Below are 18,512 nucleotides of genomic sequence, written 5' to 3'. Positions count from 1 at the left end.
GCGTATATTTGCGTATGGGGAGGGGGTTGCTTCAGACAATTTCGTACGTACGCATGCGATAGACCTATTATACAAACAGAAGCTTGTTTACATCATACATGCATTAATAAAGTGTTATTAATAAAGCGGGTCAATTGCCTATAGTGTTGTTCTTATTGTTCCGTTTATTTCTGACACCCAACAATATTGGTTCCGAGACTCAAGGTCACTAGTATCGCCGCGTAGTTTGATATATCTCAACACGTGGCATACTCAAAGGGGGTAGGTGTCAGTTTTAGTACAGCTCGTGTCACATTAGTGCGTACGTACTCAAAGGGGGGGGGTGAGTCTCAGTTTTAGTACACTTGCGTACATAGGGGGAGGGGTAGAAAATCGGAGATTTTGTGCGTACGTACTTATCAAATGGTCCCTTATGCATATTTTGTAACCACAATCAATTGCAAAGTTGTAGCTCATAACATGTTCTATGATTCTAGTGAATTTCAAGGTCATTGGTTTTTGTATATGGCCTCCAGAGGTCGTTGAATAATACAATAACTTAGTATTTCTATATTATATTCATACCTATGCATATTTTGTTACCACCATCCATTGCAAAGTTGTAGCTCATGACATGGTCTATGATTGTGGTGAGCTTAAAGGTCATTAGTTTTTTCTATATGGTCACCAGGGCCGTTGAATAGTAGAATAACTTAGCATTTCCTTATTATATTGGTACCTAGGTATATTTTGTTACCATAATCGATTGCAAAATTGTAGGTTATGACCTGTTGTATCATTGTGATGAGTTTCAAGGTCATTGGTTTTTGTATACGGTCACAAGGAGGCGTTGAATATTGAAATTTTAGATTGTTGAGCATTTGAAACCACTTTCCAAGTGGGCATGGTGTCCCTGGACCCCTAGTTAGCAACTGCATCTGATGACTTAACAAATTTTTGATTTGTGTGAATAATCAATTTTTAGCAACTGCATCTGATGACTTAACGAATTTTTGATTTGTGTGAATAATCCATTTTTAGCGCTTGCATCAGATGACTTAACGAATTATACTTCTACTTTTCAATCTAAATAGCCATTGGGTTCATGGAATACGTGGTGTTGCTGCCACATTCTAGTTGTAGTTTAGTTTGCTGTATCATTTGAGTCGTTAATGTAGTCAAATTCAAAACTCGTTCTCTACATAGTATATATGTACCTTGTTCCATTTATCTAAGCATATAAGAAATAAAATAAATGATGTGACATTGATAAGAGATCTTTTTAATTTTAATTCAGTTTTCCCTAAAGGCAGAGTCGCAAAGGAATGGAAATCTACTTGTGTGAAATCTGCAGGCAAAGAGGTGGATTTAGAATCTAGGAAAATTTCCCCAGTCAACTGCCCCAATTTTTAATGCCTTGTCAAGAAAGCCAGCTCCATTTTTTACATGTGACCAAAGACAATTCATTCATTAAGTAATCGAAATGTGCAGCGGTCAATCTGCTGTCTGTATCCACCCACCTCAGATAATCGAGAGACTATTATCCCTATCCTATTAAAAACTGATCATCAAGACTTCGAGGTTAGCCAGGATATCACCAATACGCTGAGGATTTCAGGCACGACCATAGCCTATAACTTTTAAGATGATATTAACAACAAACATTGCCACCGTTGCAAAGCAAAACTGAATAATAAAGCACGGGTCTGGGAAGGTTATCTATCATTATAATACAAGTAGATTGGCCTCATAAAGTAATGATATTGTATTGCGTCCATCACAAGAAAGTTACTGTATCTCAAACATAGACAGCTCTCATCTTTCATTATCTTCTCACTGTGAACGAAAGAGATCTCAGTCTAAGTGAGAAAGCTAATTTCTCACTTATACTGAGATTTCTTTCGTTCACGGTGAGAAGATAATGAAAGATCCTGTTTCTTGTATGTAACGGAGGACAGGTGGTAAAATGTGTAATTTCACAGTGGTGTCATATATTAGCACCGTAGTTGTAACGTATATGTACGGTTCGAATCCTTTTTACAGTTAAAATTAAAAATTGTTATCGACACTAAATTATGAAATTTTAACGTCAAACATCGTCATTTCAATGGCAATATTTTCGACAGACATTCGCCTTCCTCTGCCCTCAGTTCGAAATGATACACAAGTGTTATTGACAGGCTTTCGCAAACCTGACAAAAACCTGTCAGGGGCGGATACCCCCTAAAATAAAGTAAAATGTTCGCAGAAGTGCTCAGAATGCACTAAAATGGCATTAAAATCCAAAAGAGCCCCCCCCCAGACCCCATGCTTGCATGCGCCCAAAATGATGGTTCCCTTATGTCCAACTAAGCGAGGTACAATTTTTCCTCCCCCCCCCAAATTCAGACCCTAGATATGCCCTACCGATCGTCAGGATATCGAAAAGGTCGACGTCGATCGTCCAGGAGCGGGTACAGATAGCAGATTATCAAATCTTAAATCAGTGTTGAAATTTAATTAGCAGTACTCAGGTCCGTATTTAGCCAGGGCCTTCCAGGGGGGGGGGGGAGCGATATAAACTACAAATGGACCTTAACCATGCCAGTAAAGTCAAGTGACGGCTCAAAGTTTTGATGCGAAGTCAGCTCTCATTTGGCTTTCAATATCTTTTAATATGTGGCACTCTGATAAAATATGAAAATGACATATGCAGAGTATAGCAAATAGATCGACCAGTTTTTCTTAGGGACAATTGTTTTCATAGGTTAAATTGCGGTCCTTTTCTTTCGTGGGGGACGGGTGTGTTCGTATCCGACGCACCCCCTGGCTACGGGCCTGGTACTAGTTAGCTAATGTTTGTGCTCTAGTTAGCTTTGTCGAATTGATTGGGATTAGTACCCCGGCAGTTGCATTATCAACGGTGATTTGCTTTAATCCAAAGCTTGAAAAGGTTTTGATCAATAAGAAATGTACAATTACGTATCACAATTATCCCGATGTCGGATTTGTCTTCATCCAGAGGCTTGTTTGTGAATTATGTAGCATCTTTGCAAGGCTAACCATGAACTCGGTGAATTAATCGCGTGTTTGTTAGCTGCAGTGGTTTATACATACGAATGTATATTTCATATTCACCTATGGGTTGTGTACCAATTTACCTACGGGGTGTATATATTATGCAAATGTACAACCAATTTACCTACGGGGTGTATATATTATGCAAATGTACAATGTACAATGTACAATGCCAGCTCATTGGTAGGTCCTAAAATTGGACCCCCTAAGTTGGTTTGATATCATCACCCCGTAAACATACTCTTATATATATATATATATATATATATATATATATATATATATATATATATATATATATATATATATATATATATATATATATATATATATATATATATATATATATATATATATATATATATACGGCTGCTTTTTCCAGGTTTGGGCCAGCTATACCACTGTTTTTAAGGTAGCATTTATGAGTATTAGATGCTGGAATATCCTGATGGAAATGGAACTAAAAGCGGAAAAACAACCAGTAAGTAATTCTCCTGGTTACGGAAGCCCCTAGGTGACATACGAGAAAACCTTTTCACAATTTCGACTTAATTAGTCGAATTTCGACATAATAAGTCGAATTTCGTGTTAATTAAGTCGAATTTCGAGTTAATTAAGTCGAATTTCGAGTTTTATTTTCATGTCGAATTTTGACTTAATTAACACGAATTTCGACTTATTAAGTCGAAATTCGACTTATTATGTCGAAATTCGACTTAATAAGTCGAAATTATGAAAAAAATTATCTCATATGTCACCTAGGGGCTTCCGTACCTGGTCGCGTCTACGGGGCGCAATTCTTTGTCCCCTTGATATCTCCGTTGGAAAGACCCCTTGACCTCCGACCCTGAGCGAATGACATCGATGCCAGCAGTAACGCATATAAACCGGCTCTGAAAACCGACGTAAACTTCCCTGCCAGGGACAGTAGCACGCTCTCGCTCGCAATCACAGAGATCTTGCGATGAGGACTCTAAAACGCAAAGCTGACCTAAGCCGGTTTTAACGAAGCGCCTATTTGCGCCCTGTTCAAGCACAAGTCGACTACGCCCACCATATTTTTGAATCAGACCTGTCAATATTGATATACACAATCATTATTCTTCGCAGAGCCAATTTTCTCAACTGCACGAACCCCAAAGTAAAATGTCTTGCTGAAAAATCGCATTTATTTTCAAGGTATTTCAACCGTTCCAAGGACTCGGCGAAGAGAAAATTTATCGACTACTGATGGAGGTGAAAGACGGGTATTTGACTTTCCCGGAATGCAGTCGAAAGGCAACGCAGACAAAGAAATTTGATGTGATCAGGGCAACGTTCGTGAATATCACTGGAACCAGAGACTGGGTCGAGGCGAAGAGACGATTTTCGTCCTTTACTACAGATGACATTTTAAAAGGATTTTTAAAAGACTTCCCTACAAGTGAGTATCACGCATTTTAGAAGAAAAGTAAATTTCTAGATATGAATATTTTTTCGTTCGTTATTACGTGTATTTTGCAATATCTATCTTTATCATTCATCTTTCTATTTCAATTTTACAGGCACAAAGTCAAAGAAAGCTATTCCAGCTGCATTTTTAGATTTTTGTCGTCGTGCTTCAGAGTCGCAGAATGCCTTGTCGGTTGATATAACTGTAAAAGTGGGTGGTGTCGACCAAAGTCATTTGTATAAACGTATCATTCGGAAATACAGTGATATGATTGTGAAAGATATTTCCGAAAATGAAAGCAGCATTGAACCAACTATGGCATCATCTTCAGGAATGGAGTCCCCGAATTCTGGGGTGACGTCCAAGATCATTCCGGTGTGTCGACCAGCATTTGCGATCGAAGATGACGATGATGATGTCGCACTCAGCCAAATGTCAATGCCCTGAATCCACTGAGATATCTTACTTTGATCTATATATACTCGCAGAATACCTGCGGAAACCACGGACGTTTTCAAACGTAGAACTTTTCTATTTAATCAATTCACTGCTCATTATTACATTGTCTAGTAGCCCGTAAATATTACTGTATAAAGCAGTATCTATTTCATTCAGGTTTCATACTTAAATTTGATAGAAAACTGAACTTGGGGGTATAGGGAGAAAAAGCAAGACATTTATATAGATTGTATTACCGGATTAGCGGTAACAGGTAAAAATCCCCCGGTAAATATCCCCCATCCAGGGATTTACGGGGGATTTGGGCCTACATTCCCGTTTAGGTAATCATCCTTACGCCGGTATACGGTTAAAATGTCCCCGGAAAAAATGTCCCAGGGAAAAGATATCCCCGGAAAAATGTCCCAGTCTATCATCACTAAATTGGTAATGTAGTCAATTTCACATCATAATAACACCAGAGAACAAACTTCGTAATACATTCTTTGTTACAATTTTAACTTTTGATTACAACTAATGGCTCTACTTTAATTTTTTTGTACTATAGATTTGACGTATCATGTAATGAGTTCACATGTTCTCAATAGGCAAAATCAGTTAATGCCGAAATTCTAGGCCTACAATTCTCATGGTCACTCAATGAATTTTTTTTAATGCTTAACGTGCAATTTATCACAATAATTACCAAGTTTGTTCTCTGGTTATTTTGATGTAAAATGTACTGAATCAGTAATGATAAACTGAGACATTTTTTTCTACCTTATGGGATTTTTTTCCGGGGACATATATTCCGGGACTTTTTTACCTACATTCCTCTACACCATGCATATCCCGATGATCGTTGTATGTGGAACATGCTATTGTTTATTAAGATTTAAGTAGTGTTTTACGGTAGGGTTTACATTTATGGGCACCACAATTATGCAGGATTAATACTTGCCCCTGGGCTAAATTGAATCTTATGGATTTATGATAAGATGAAATAATCTTATTTTCCACAAAAAATTTGCCTTGACAAAATTAGTTTCAATGGTTTAGTGCACGATATCAACATAAGCATTGTAAGTGACAAGCTAAGTCGATTTAACAGCAGCAGCAATAGTAGCAGCACCCTTTTAGCGGCAGTTTCACGAATAGATGAGTAAAATGGGTTTTTTCAGAATCTTGCCAAAATTGTTTCAAGAGCGGTAAGCGGGAACGCGATGAAAAATTCATGTGTGTTTAAAGACTAAACAGTACTGTGTATATGAATACAGCTTGGGTTTCTGAGCGCTTAGTGATTCCTAGTCTGCGCATTCGCAATTAAAGAACACTGCACCTCCATCAATACACATATGAAAGAAAAAGATAGATATCAATACATTTACACACATCTCACAAAAAGTCGACCATATATTCATTCCCGCCAGCGCGGCTCTGGGGTCATTGTTTATATGATCGTATTTCTGTATAACTTTCATGACTAAAAATTATTGTATTCAAAAGCGTTAGGAAATCTGACCTGACTGTCTAGGATTTTTCAGTCTTAATTACAGTTTAAAAAAACAATTGTTATATATTATTATCATTATTTTAACACTATTAATGATTAACATTATCATCAATTGTATTGAAACTTCATGCAGAACAAAACAGTAACACTTTTTGAATTTGTCAGTGAAACAACAGCTTTTATAGAAACCTATTCAATATAGTGGTGGTCTCAAATCTTCTCCAACTTTTGTAGCATGTAACATTTAATTATCGGAAGGTCTATTTGAATTGAACGAACTGCCGGGGATGTTGAAGTGGGCGAATGTTAATGGGGAATTTTTATATTTTCATTGTTGATGGTAAAATTTCATACATGTATATATAAATGTATATTTTACACGTCGATTGCTATAACTACTCATTTAAAATCTGTATTTTGCAATAAAATTTAAATTTTTAATTTGAAATAAGGTTGAGGATTTCTTTTCTTTTTTGTCTTGTTAGTTGGATGAAAGCACACCGAAACCAGCTGATTTTATTACTTGATTGAAAAATCACTCAAAATTCATTGGAAACAAACAATTCGCTAAAAAAAGTTCCAGCTCAGTCCACACAAATTGAAAAATAAAATACGTGAATGGTTATTGCGCCTCATGATTGTTTGAACAGTTTCTATGTTTCGAAATACGTTGATATTTACAGATTTGTGACTTTATGTGTACTGTCTGTCATTTAATCCTAAGACTTCTCAACTGACAAAATGCTGTTTAAACAGATGGCGGAAAAAGTAATACAATACCATTCCACGTAAACGGTACATTCGAAATTTAGATTTAGTTCTTTCTAAAGGAACCAAGGTGATCAATAAGCAACAGTTTCACAGATATTTGGGTTAAACGATACATTACATGCATGAATTTCACCGTGTCTTACAGCAGACGAATTAAAAAAAATCACGAGATTCATTTGCAATAAAATAAGTATTCATTTACGATAGGGTGCGATAGGAAGGAAAATGATCGGTCTCATCTCCGAATTTGTGTTTTAAATGCAACCTGTTCGTTGTTATCCAAATAGTTATTTCGTCGAATAGAATATGGCACATAAGTCATTAGTTGATCTGATTTTTCGAAAAATCTGGCTTGATAAGAATTGTTTTTTTCTGATAGTTGAAATACCGATGATTACGTATCAAGTTTGAATCTATCAACGCAAGCAACGCACTCCAGGCACACCTTGTCGTAAATAAGAACGTCTATGGTTGTTTATCGTTTCAACAGTTGGGCTGTTTTATTCCTGTATTCTAAGCAGCTCCCAAGTAACTAAAGAGAAGAATAAACTAATTATCTAGAAAGTACAAGTGCAAGGTACAAATAAATGTTTTGATTAAATAAATAATGCATCACTAAGAATAGGCCGTTTTAACGTTGTATTTTTCTAAGGGAATTTGAAAATTGCCGAAGCAACTAAAAACGCTGACACACCGAAAACACCTACAAATAGATTACTAAGAATTTGTTCGTTTCACGGCGGGAATCGTACATAAATCTCCTGACGGGACATTTTTACCGCGATAAATGAGTTATTTCTCAGCGCTTTCTAAAGCACCTTGGCAAATTCATAGTTCGCAGTTTCGAATGTTCTCTTCCTGTTAGGACTGATATTCTATATCCATGCATAAATATTAGTGGGACATGCGACGGCCCTGCTGGTGCAAACCAATGTATAAAGTCCAGTCGGGAGAATCTTCCCTTTCTTTAGGGTAATTTAGTCTTTCATAAATCAAGAAATTACTTAAATTGGACTAATCATCGCAAGCAGCAAAACAACATAGCTACGTACGTGTTATCTTACCGTCAATCATTACATGAAATCGCCCTTCAATCTCGATAGCAAATTTACATTTTGCATTTATTTGGCTGTATTGATTAAATAGGCTTTAGATTTTGATTGAATTTGGTGGTTCGGCGACGTTCGAACACCGTAGCGCGCAGTCGCCAGAGTGACAGAAACCAGTCGAAGCGTATCAGACACGGACTAGCACATCACACATAGTCTTTTTCCTAGGAAAGTTTTCAAAAAGCGTAACGAATATGTAACGAATATATAAGTAACTTGATACCATATCTTTTTCCGAATAACAAGCCAAGTTTTGCTGGTTTATTAGAGTGAATTAGAAGCTTCAACAACCTGAAAAAAGACTTCTAGATAGCCATGCTCCTTATCTGCTTCAGCTACGAAAACGGGTATAAGATGGAAACCTTCAGGGTCGTAGCCTATTATATCAGAACCGTCATACTCGCTCAAAAAGCCATTTACTTATGCGCGAATACTTAGCCTGCATGAAAAATTATTGTTCCAAGCTTTATTTCACGTTACTCATTGAATTGAAATACCAATATATTTAAGACTGGTACACGTTGTGCTCCATCTCTTCTATAGCCGATTCTTATAAATTTGTCAAAACCGAAAGGGGATTTGTCGAAACAGGCAGATCAAAGTTTGCAACAAATTTCATTTTTTTACAGTCTCCATTCCTATCCGAATTGAGGAACTTATTATAGGACTTAATTGAAAAATTTTAAAAGTTAATCTGTGCCAACAGAAAAATTGATCATTTTTAGCAAAAAGGGATTGAAATTTTTCACTTACTCATGTCAAGCCATATTGTATGTTTTATTGTAATTATTGTAATGTTTAGTTTTTGCTCTGCACACATTTTCTTTATTGAGCAATGATTTGAATTGAAATTGCGTATGCACTTTTTACTGAAAATGTGTCCAATACACTAAAATCGCCTTATTAGGCATATCATACGGTATTTTATCTAAAGGTGATTTAAGGCATGGTGCCTTTTTAAAACATAACTCTCTACCCGTAATGCGATTGCCTTTATAATTTCAAAAATTACTACCCTCGACGAAACTAGGTCGCGGTCTGCTGCCTCGATAGTTGGACCCCGACTAAAATGGGAAATAAATAGACTGAGAATCTGTGATGAAACTTACATCAACTTGAAGTGATCGTCCATAATTCTAATTTAGAATTAGGAGTTTAGAAAATCAATCATTGTATCGTAATGGCAGTAAAAATGTACTGCACAAAAACCAAAAATTGTCTATGTCCCAAACCATGAGTCACAGATATGGCCATAAGCAGTCCCCATCAAGATCAAAATAAAATGGGTCGAATCGACAGAGTGAATTCAGTGTGGAATTATTCTGAGTTTTAAGTCAGACATTTTAAACTGTTTCAGGCTGAGGCGGACCCAGTGGGACTTGTGAGATTGATTGTACTAGTCGATCAATTCATGAGTGCTCCTTTTCATTTTGTTAATAACAAAAATGGTGCATTTCACTGCAGGAGAGCACCTAAAATCGCGTTTTTTGGAACAAAGTGCCCTTTTCAAGTGTTGAACATTAGAAGATGTTTAGATTAACTCAGCGGGTCCAGCTGCTGAATGAAGTATTGCTTTGTGGCTGAAATCAGATAAAAAACGATTTCAAACGACGAATATTGTTTCAAATTCGTTTGGATTTTATGCATAAACTTGCCAACAAGATTAGCCGAAAGTCGCATGGATGTTACATCTAATGACATATCTATTTCCCAAAAAAAATTTGGGTATTTTGTATTTTATTGATCAAGAATCGACCGCGTTTAACTGGGGACTAATTCCAGAAAGTATTGAGCTCCGGGCTTACATGTAACTGTCGATTGGTCAAAATCATCTCGCGTGTTACATCGAAAACGCGTACGTGATAAGGTCAATACGGAACTTGCATCCTTGGTATTATATCGTGTTAGGTACCCAGGCCGTAGTAACGAATCGTAAGGGGACACACCTAAGATAATATGAAGATTGCCGATGAGTACCATTTTTACTCATTTTTGTTCCCTACTAGTAGAACGCTTTGAAAAATCCTGGGTGAAATGGTCCCTGCATTTTTAGCCAACACTGACCGAGGAAGAACTAATTAAGGAGTTCGAGTGTCAGGAATATCGAGTGCTAGCTGTATACATTTAATGCCAACGTAAACTTGATAAAAATTTCATTCGCAATTCATTTGGCAGTTTTGGTACAAAGGGATTCTGTAAGCGTAGGAGCACTTGAAAGATTAACCCTGTATCCAGGCTCGTGGAAGGGGCTGGGGGACTCACAATCCCTACTTATTATTGATGATGATAATAATAATAATGATAATAATCTTTATTTTCATTGAAATTATAACGTAATATAAGACTCAGTTTTTTAGATACATAGTTAGATAGATATATAAATAAGTTATAGAAGTTATAATATCGATTAAGGTGCCACAGAAGCAACATGCTTGTAATAAGGGATTATTAGTTTAAAGATTACTGATATAAATTGCGTAAAGCCGTATACTCCATTTGACTCATTGTGCCCCGTAATATAAAGGACTATTTTAGAAGATGAGAGTGATATATTCTATGAAACAGAATTCTATTATCGTTGCGGGAATCGAAGAGCATACGTGATAAAATACGTACAACCATAATGTTCACTTTAACTAAAACTCGACTGGTTGTTTATACATGTTCGTTACGGTCACATCGCAGAGGCTACATTTTGAATTCAATCATTTCAAGATGCCTCGCGAAAACATTTGGCAGGAGCTTGTATCCGCGTGAATTTAATATTCCATTATTCAATTTTGTTATGGCAACTTACATTTCATTTTATAAAAGAGTTCATTGTTATGAAAGAATTATTGTAATACAATTGGATAAAGAATATACTACAGTATGTAAGCTAAATATATATGAGTAATTTCGTGAGGCACACTGTTTCTAACGATTTGCCTCTATCCATCAAAATGTTGACAGCACTGCCTAAGGTTTATCCAACCAACGGAGTTGGCGGAAAAATACATGCGCAGAGAGAACGAACCAAAATTTCGCGGGAAATATTGAATACATGAACATTTTTAATAGCTGATTGAATTTTCGCTGGAGAATGGACGTCTTTGACATATCGGGTGAGTTTTGCTATCATCTATATTTCAGGTTGCTTCGTATATTCTTTCATTCATCATCATTTTATTTCCTAAACAAATTATAAAACGATCATGTAGAAATATTATTTCTTATGATTAAATTAGTCTGAGGTAATTTTAGAAAAATACCTTAATAATACAAAGCAAGTAAATGCTGAACGTTTCTTTTGAAACAGTTTAAAGAGGAGCCATTTTTTATGTTAAGTGGTATATTGTTCCAAATCGTTGGACCTTTGATTCGGTTTGATAATATTTTGACAGTACACTCGATATAGAAGATATAGACATATGCATATTATATATATATATATATATATATATATATATATATATATATATATATATATATATATATATATATATATATATATATATATATATATATATATATATATATATATACTTAAAAACGCCCACTTAACGGGACTTACATATGAGACCTGCAAATCGGGCCCTAGTAGAAGGACATGTTTTTGAGCTACCAATGAAAGTCAAATCGGTATAAAACCACCTGAAGAGACGATGTATCACTTCAGTTAGTCGATGTATTGCTTTCCCTTTATGAAAATGACTTTTCCTTTCAGACCGATTTTTTGGGCCTGTCCCCGTAATCCCTTTGGGTCTTTAACCCTTTCACACCTAAAATTTTTTATTAAAAAAAAAATATTAAATTTCCGTTAAATCATCATCAAGCTAACCATAACACCCCCGGCAGCTATAGAAATGAACAGAATACATATTCTATTGCAGTTTACAAAATTACTCGGCCAATTTAAAAGGAAAGATGGTATCATTATCTTAGCCTTAGAGATCCTTAGACCAACGAAATGATTAATGATGAACTAGTTAATTCTGGGCTTGGGTAATCTAAATAAAATGCCGCTGACACATAATGCAAGATTGCTGAGAATTCACAAATTGTTAGTAGAGGCTAAATTTGTCACGTAAGAAAAATCATATCGTGACGTTGGCATACAATGGTGCGCGCCGATTGGCCGTTCCGTCACGCAAATGCTTTAAAGGTGCGGCCGGAACTGCATCCGAAAATCTGCATCCCAATTGTATCTCATTTTGGAGTTGTGTCATGCAGATATATGTAGCCTATATACTTTAGTGTTACCCCTTTATCCTGATGCTGTTTCATTGTTTGAGGCCATATTTTATACGGAAATATTATTTTGCAATTAAATGGAGTGATAATTATTTAGATCGTAACTTTTCTGCTTTCTTTTTCTTCTATTTCGTTTTTCATTGGTCATCGTTCGTATCAAAGCTTGCTCAATTCGAATCGGTCTATCCCAGCTTGAAGCCAAAATAGATGCTGGTTCAGTCGGATTAATTTGTTTTTTCACCCATTTTAAGAAAATTTGACTATATCGAACGTGCAGGTATCTGGATCCAGGAAATCTGGGTAGCCGCTCTATTTTTGTGACGGTACCGAATTGGCTGCAACGTGATTCCATTGCAGTTTTGATTCATTCATCGCTGATTTTGTAATACAGTCTGGAACAATTCTAGAGGCCAAATGCTCACAGTACTAACAGTGCTCACAGTTGATACTTTTTACTGATTCAAGGGGACCACAGACTTGTCAGTTTAAAACCAGTAACCATGGGTAGTGTATTAACATATAATGATTAAACATTATTTTTTCCAACAAATTTACACAATTTTACTGTGTGCAATGGAGAAATGCAACAATTATTGTGAGTACATTATTGCCTTTCATTTTTCGTTAAATTTTAACATCTGGATAAGTGCAAAAAGTGCAAATATTGAAGTAATGCTCTCTAATAATATGATTTGTTGATAGGATCATGTATCCGTAGTCGCGATAGCTTTAAATTAGATGAAAGTGGCAGAAATCCCTTAAAATAAGTGCAATATCATCAATATCAATATAATATCGATATCATCGAGCCAGATTCATCTTACGAAAATGGTACACGTGTAATTGTAAATGAAAATACACGTGTAAAATTGGCCCAATTTTACACGTGTACTTTATCCCAATTACACGTGTACTTCATCCTAATTACACGTGTATTACACGTGTACTTCATCCAAATTACACGTGTACTTCATCCTAACTACACGTGTAATTCATCCTTATTACACGTGTATTTCATCCTGTATTACACATGTACTTTATCCTAATTACACGTGTATTACACGTGTACTTCATCCAAATTAAACGTGTACTTCATCCTAACTACACGTGTAGTTCATCCTTATTACACGTGTATTTCATCCTGTATTACACATGTACTTTATCCCAATTACACGTGTACTTCATCCTAATTACACGTGTATTTCATCCAGTGTTGCACGTGTACTTTATCCTAATTACACGTGTATTTCATCCAATATTACAGGTGTCTTACACGTGTACTTCATGCTAAATACATGTGTCTTTGATTGCCATTTTTTGTTGAATTCAAATCAAACCACCATGTGAGGAAATCTCCTTAATCTATGTGCTGTTTAGAATGAACACTCAAGAGATTCACATTTTCCATACTAACTGATTTATTCATCTTCATAAATTTTATAAATTTTTGAGTAATTGCATGTCTTATGTTGGCCTCTTTTGCACCCTTCTCCTTTCGACATTGTTCTGAAATGATAACCATTTGAAAAAAATTAAGCAAAAGTATACAATGATTTCTTTACGAGGATAAATAAATCAACTTCAGCTGCTTGGGATGATGATTAAATTATATAGCTTTTTCTAACAGTCTTCTGCATATAACAGCTAAGTTTTTTCACTCTTAATGACTTGATTTTAAGCCATATGGTGAAATGCTTGACAATCTGGAAATTTCAATGTTCAACGCCACCTGATGAAAAACAAGGGGTCTAGGGACACCATGCCCGTATGGTTACGAATGCTAAACAATCAACATAATGAAATAGAAACAGGACATTGAAACTCACCACAATCATAGAACATGTCACAATCTACAATTTTACAATTGATCGATGTTATAATGTATTCATAGGTACAAAAATAAATTAGACAAATTGAATATAATTCAATACTCAACTCCCCCTGGTGGTGAGAACAAAAACCTGGGTAACCCCAATTCCACATGAGGTGAATACTACAACAGTGGTAACAATTATCAAATATCAAGACTATAAGTCAAAACCTGTCGATATTTTCCTTCAAAAACCTTCTTCTATCTACGAATGAGAACTGATGACACCAAGATGGCTGCCAAATGTGTCATGCTTGACCGATCGAAAAATCTGTCTCGTATGTTTTAGATTGTTAAGAAATGTATAGCCATCTCAAATTTCAAAGAAAAATTGCAAACCATTAGGCAGCTACAAGGCAAAAATGACCTTTTTGGGTACAAAAAAGGTCACATGATGGCCATTTTGTGTCAAGATGGCCATCTTCATCTTCAAAATCTCCTTTGAAAACTTCAAAAAATTGCATAAGTGATGATTTTGGGGAACGAAAATGGCCAATGCAGTTGGCCATCTTGATTCGGACCAGTTTTGGGCTGAAGACATGTCTAGGATAGCTATGTGTGTAACTTAAATATCAAGAGTATTAAAACTTCCCAAAATACTGGATTCCATCTACAGACGAACAAAGGGTGAATGCAATAGCCCGCTTGCTTGGACTTACGTCTCAAATGGGCTAAAGCTGGGGACACATTAGGCAATTTCGTCGAGCACTTAAGTTGTGCAACGAAATCGTCGGTAAAATCACCTAGTTTGTCAGGGTCTGCGCCAACTGAATCGCCCGAATCCAACACATCCTGCGACTGAATCACCCAACGCATCAGGCCACAGTGATTGTGCGCCTTGAGCGCCATATTAAACGTTAAACCCTCCCCTTTTCTGACCAAGTGCCCTTTTGAATCACAGGTGAAAAATTCCACCCTATGATCAAAGTGCACAAACCCCATACAACCGTTTCACACAGGGAGACCTGTATTGACTAGTGCCCTTTTCATAAGAGCTGAACCCTCGTTCTTCCAGCTTGGATCCGCCCCTGTAAAACAACAACAAATGAATGCTAGCCATTATATATTGAATTCATGTACTTACGTATTATTTAGCTGACCCGGTTTGGGTCCAACTTTTTTCCTCATGGAAGACTTTCATTGCGTCACATCCAGTCCAATGCCTTGACAATTAGTTCTTCTTTTAAATGAGTGGACAACAGCATGCATGGCACCCAACGGTATTAGGTTTTCCGACTAATCAGCGTATGGCAGCAGCTGTTGTATCATCCAATAGTGAGTAGGCATCCTAAAATGAGAAGAATTTACAATGCTTACGCTATAATCTTTACTAAAACCATTCCGACGCTCATATAATATATAATGTAAATACCTGATTTTCATCACGCTGTCGTTGTTGAGAAATCAGTGGAGAATTGAAGGCTCTCTCGCGCTAACATCGTTTTCCAACAATCCCCCAGTGGACACATTTTTAAGCCAAAAAAACGTGAATTCCAATTTTATAGTGTCTGTCCTTGGATCAATTCTTATTGGTGTAGACCCTATAAAGTTTGAAAAAAAATGGTCAAGAATTGATTGCACTAACGTCGTTTTTGCCCCCAGTCGAAACTCCTACAGCGACCTAATTTCATGTCCAGCATACAAGTTTAATGGCGATGATGGGCGCACAACAAAATCTAAATGACCCTGCAGTTTTTAGATTGGATGCATAAACACCAAAGACACTCCGTTTTTATCCCTCACAATTGGAATGATCATTTACAATTTTTTCACTGGACATTCAATCATTTAAGGCCTACTAATACTATGCTAACTAATTCAAATTCAATTCAATACTAGGTCATGTTGCTTTTCAGTCCAATAAACATATTCTTTTAGTGACCTATAAACCTTTACTTTACTACATAACAATAATCATACCTGAACAATCCACAACGCGTCCTTTATACGCGGGATAATAATAAATGGCCTTCGACTTTTTTGTTCTTCCACTTCCATTCCAATCCATTCTAATGAATCTAATTCAATGATCCATTCAATGATCCACTATGTGTTTGACCTCAAACAAAGAAGCAGTGTCACTTTCGGCCCAGTTGTCAATGATCCCCTTTTATGGACTGATTGTCATCCATTATTGCGTTTTGCAATCATTATGAGAATAGAATAGATCGTGAAAACCTGAGAAAACGTGTTGCTTAACAATGGCAATATGGCTGCCACCGCGCAGGGGTGCTTGGGAGTTTAATTGAAATAAATTATTTAATTATTAATAAGTTTTATGTCTGCATTTTAGTTCTATTAGAATTAAAAAATAATCGTGTTAAGTGATATTTAATTAGCAAAAATTACTTATACTAAGGGTTATTATGAAGCTAAGGCAAAATCAATTAAGTAAATTGAAAATAACGATTCAGTGAAGAAATGACGCTCATTTTAATATACGCTGTATTATAAAAATAGACAAAAAGGTGCATGAATAAGGCCTCTAACTATTTAATTCAACATTTAGATGAGATTATTTTGTCTAGGTTGTTTTTCTGTTCATGAAAACCATTTATCTAGAGCTCGTCAGTTCGTCAGTGAGGTTTTCATTTTGGTAGTGTTCCAAAATGGAAGACAAATAACACAAAGATGCGCTTTTTAGTGGAAAATTACCCGTAAATATCGATATACACCAACCGAATTCGTCTTTTGCAAGCATGGAGTTTGAAAAAGAAATTGCAAGTAAAAAGGCCAGTTAAAATACGCGAGTAGGCCTACATGTTAAACATTTGAAGGTAAGATCATTTTAAATGTAAGCAAATCAAATTGACTTTATTGGTCCTTATCAATATCAATAAACATGTATATTATTGGTTTGACAGTTCAATAAAGTTGACAGGACAAACAAGAGACATGGAGAATTATGCGATTGCATAGGTCAATTGTTTAGTTTAATGTTAATGTTGTTAGTTGATCTTTTTATCCAGGTCCGATCTGGTATGTTATGCATGAGGTTTACTGTTCATCGCAACAATAGGCTACAAAATCGCTAGCTGGAAATCAACCTACGTCGTATAGGCCTACTGTAGCCTTAAGTTCTATATGGGTTCTATTTGGGAATAATTTAATCTCAAATTACTTTTTGTTTTGTAGATGGTAATATGTTGCTAAATGATGGACATTTCGATTTTTCAAGAAGTGGATTTTGAGAATCTGGAAGATTTAAGAATTGAAAATGGCCACAATCCACCAATAATGCAGACAATGGTTATGACAACGTAAGTTAGTAATACAGTGCCTTATGACTAAAAATGCAATCTTAATTGCCAATCTACTCATCCGATATGAACTTGACCAATCACAAAAATGTTTAATCTGTTTTGCAGCCACAGCTCATTGATGGAAATAGATGATCCTCTCCACACAAATGCTGAAGTGAACCATCGTGGGGCTGTTACTACTATTATGGTGTTCTCCCTCAAAGCTGGATCCACATCAACTGTTTTGACTGGATTGTTGGATCAGTTGAATTTACTGTTACTGAGAAGCGGTTCTACGCAGTTCTAATTAGCCTATTTTCAAAAGATTTTCTCTATGTCCGGAGGTGAACAAATATTACTGCCCTGTATATAAGACATTATTCAAAAAACTGCAGGTATGATACAAATGTTCATTATGTGTTATACAGTATGATAAGGCAACATTAGAGGAAAAAGGACATTTTTTTGTGTACATGCCCGTTAATGAACAACTGAAAAGACTCCTCGGCTAAGAAGAGCTAGCTAGCAAAATTAATGAATGGGCCTACAAGGAAAGCAGAACACTACGAGCTGGTGACAGCAATATATTCAACATTTTTCATAAATAACATTGTAATTCGGGGCTTGGGCAGTCCCCTAAGTCTCTAGTTATCTTGATAATAAATGAAAAATATCCAAAATTTTTTGTTCAGATCATGATTTTTGTGAAACAGTTTTTGGATTTATTCAAGGGGCAACAAAGACATGTGCTTCATTCATACAGGATCCAATCTAGTCAATACAGGACAAACAACATGACTTTTTTGACACGGCATCCTGGAAAAAACTACTAAATGAGGATCAAACAATTAAAAAGACAGGAGATTCC

At 36.0% G+C, this 18,512-nt stretch overlaps 1 protein-coding gene and 1 long non-coding RNA gene across 6 annotated transcripts in view; both read right to left on the bottom strand.

Annotated features, from left to right (window-relative positions):
- LOC141914281 (uncharacterized) overlaps positions 1-18,512 on the bottom strand; it is a 160,936-nt gene that overhangs the window by 129,994 nt on the left and 12,430 nt on the right. The window lies entirely within an intron of this gene.
- Positions 15,623-16,619, bottom strand: LOC141914033 (uncharacterized). Its single transcript, XR_012620685.1, has 3 exons — positions 16,323-16,619; positions 15,775-15,943; positions 15,623-15,690 (listed from the first exon to the last, which is right to left on the bottom strand). It is a non-coding gene; the product is annotated as an uncharacterized LOC141914033 (long non-coding RNA).

Source organism: Tubulanus polymorphus, chromosome 12 (assembly GCF_964204645.1).
Source record: "Tubulanus polymorphus chromosome 12, tnTubPoly1.2, whole genome shotgun sequence".
Classification (NCBI taxonomy): Eukaryota; Metazoa; Nemertea; class Palaeonemertea; order Tubulaniformes; family Tubulanidae; genus Tubulanus; species Tubulanus polymorphus.
This window is presented reverse-complemented; position numbering and strand designations above follow the sequence as displayed.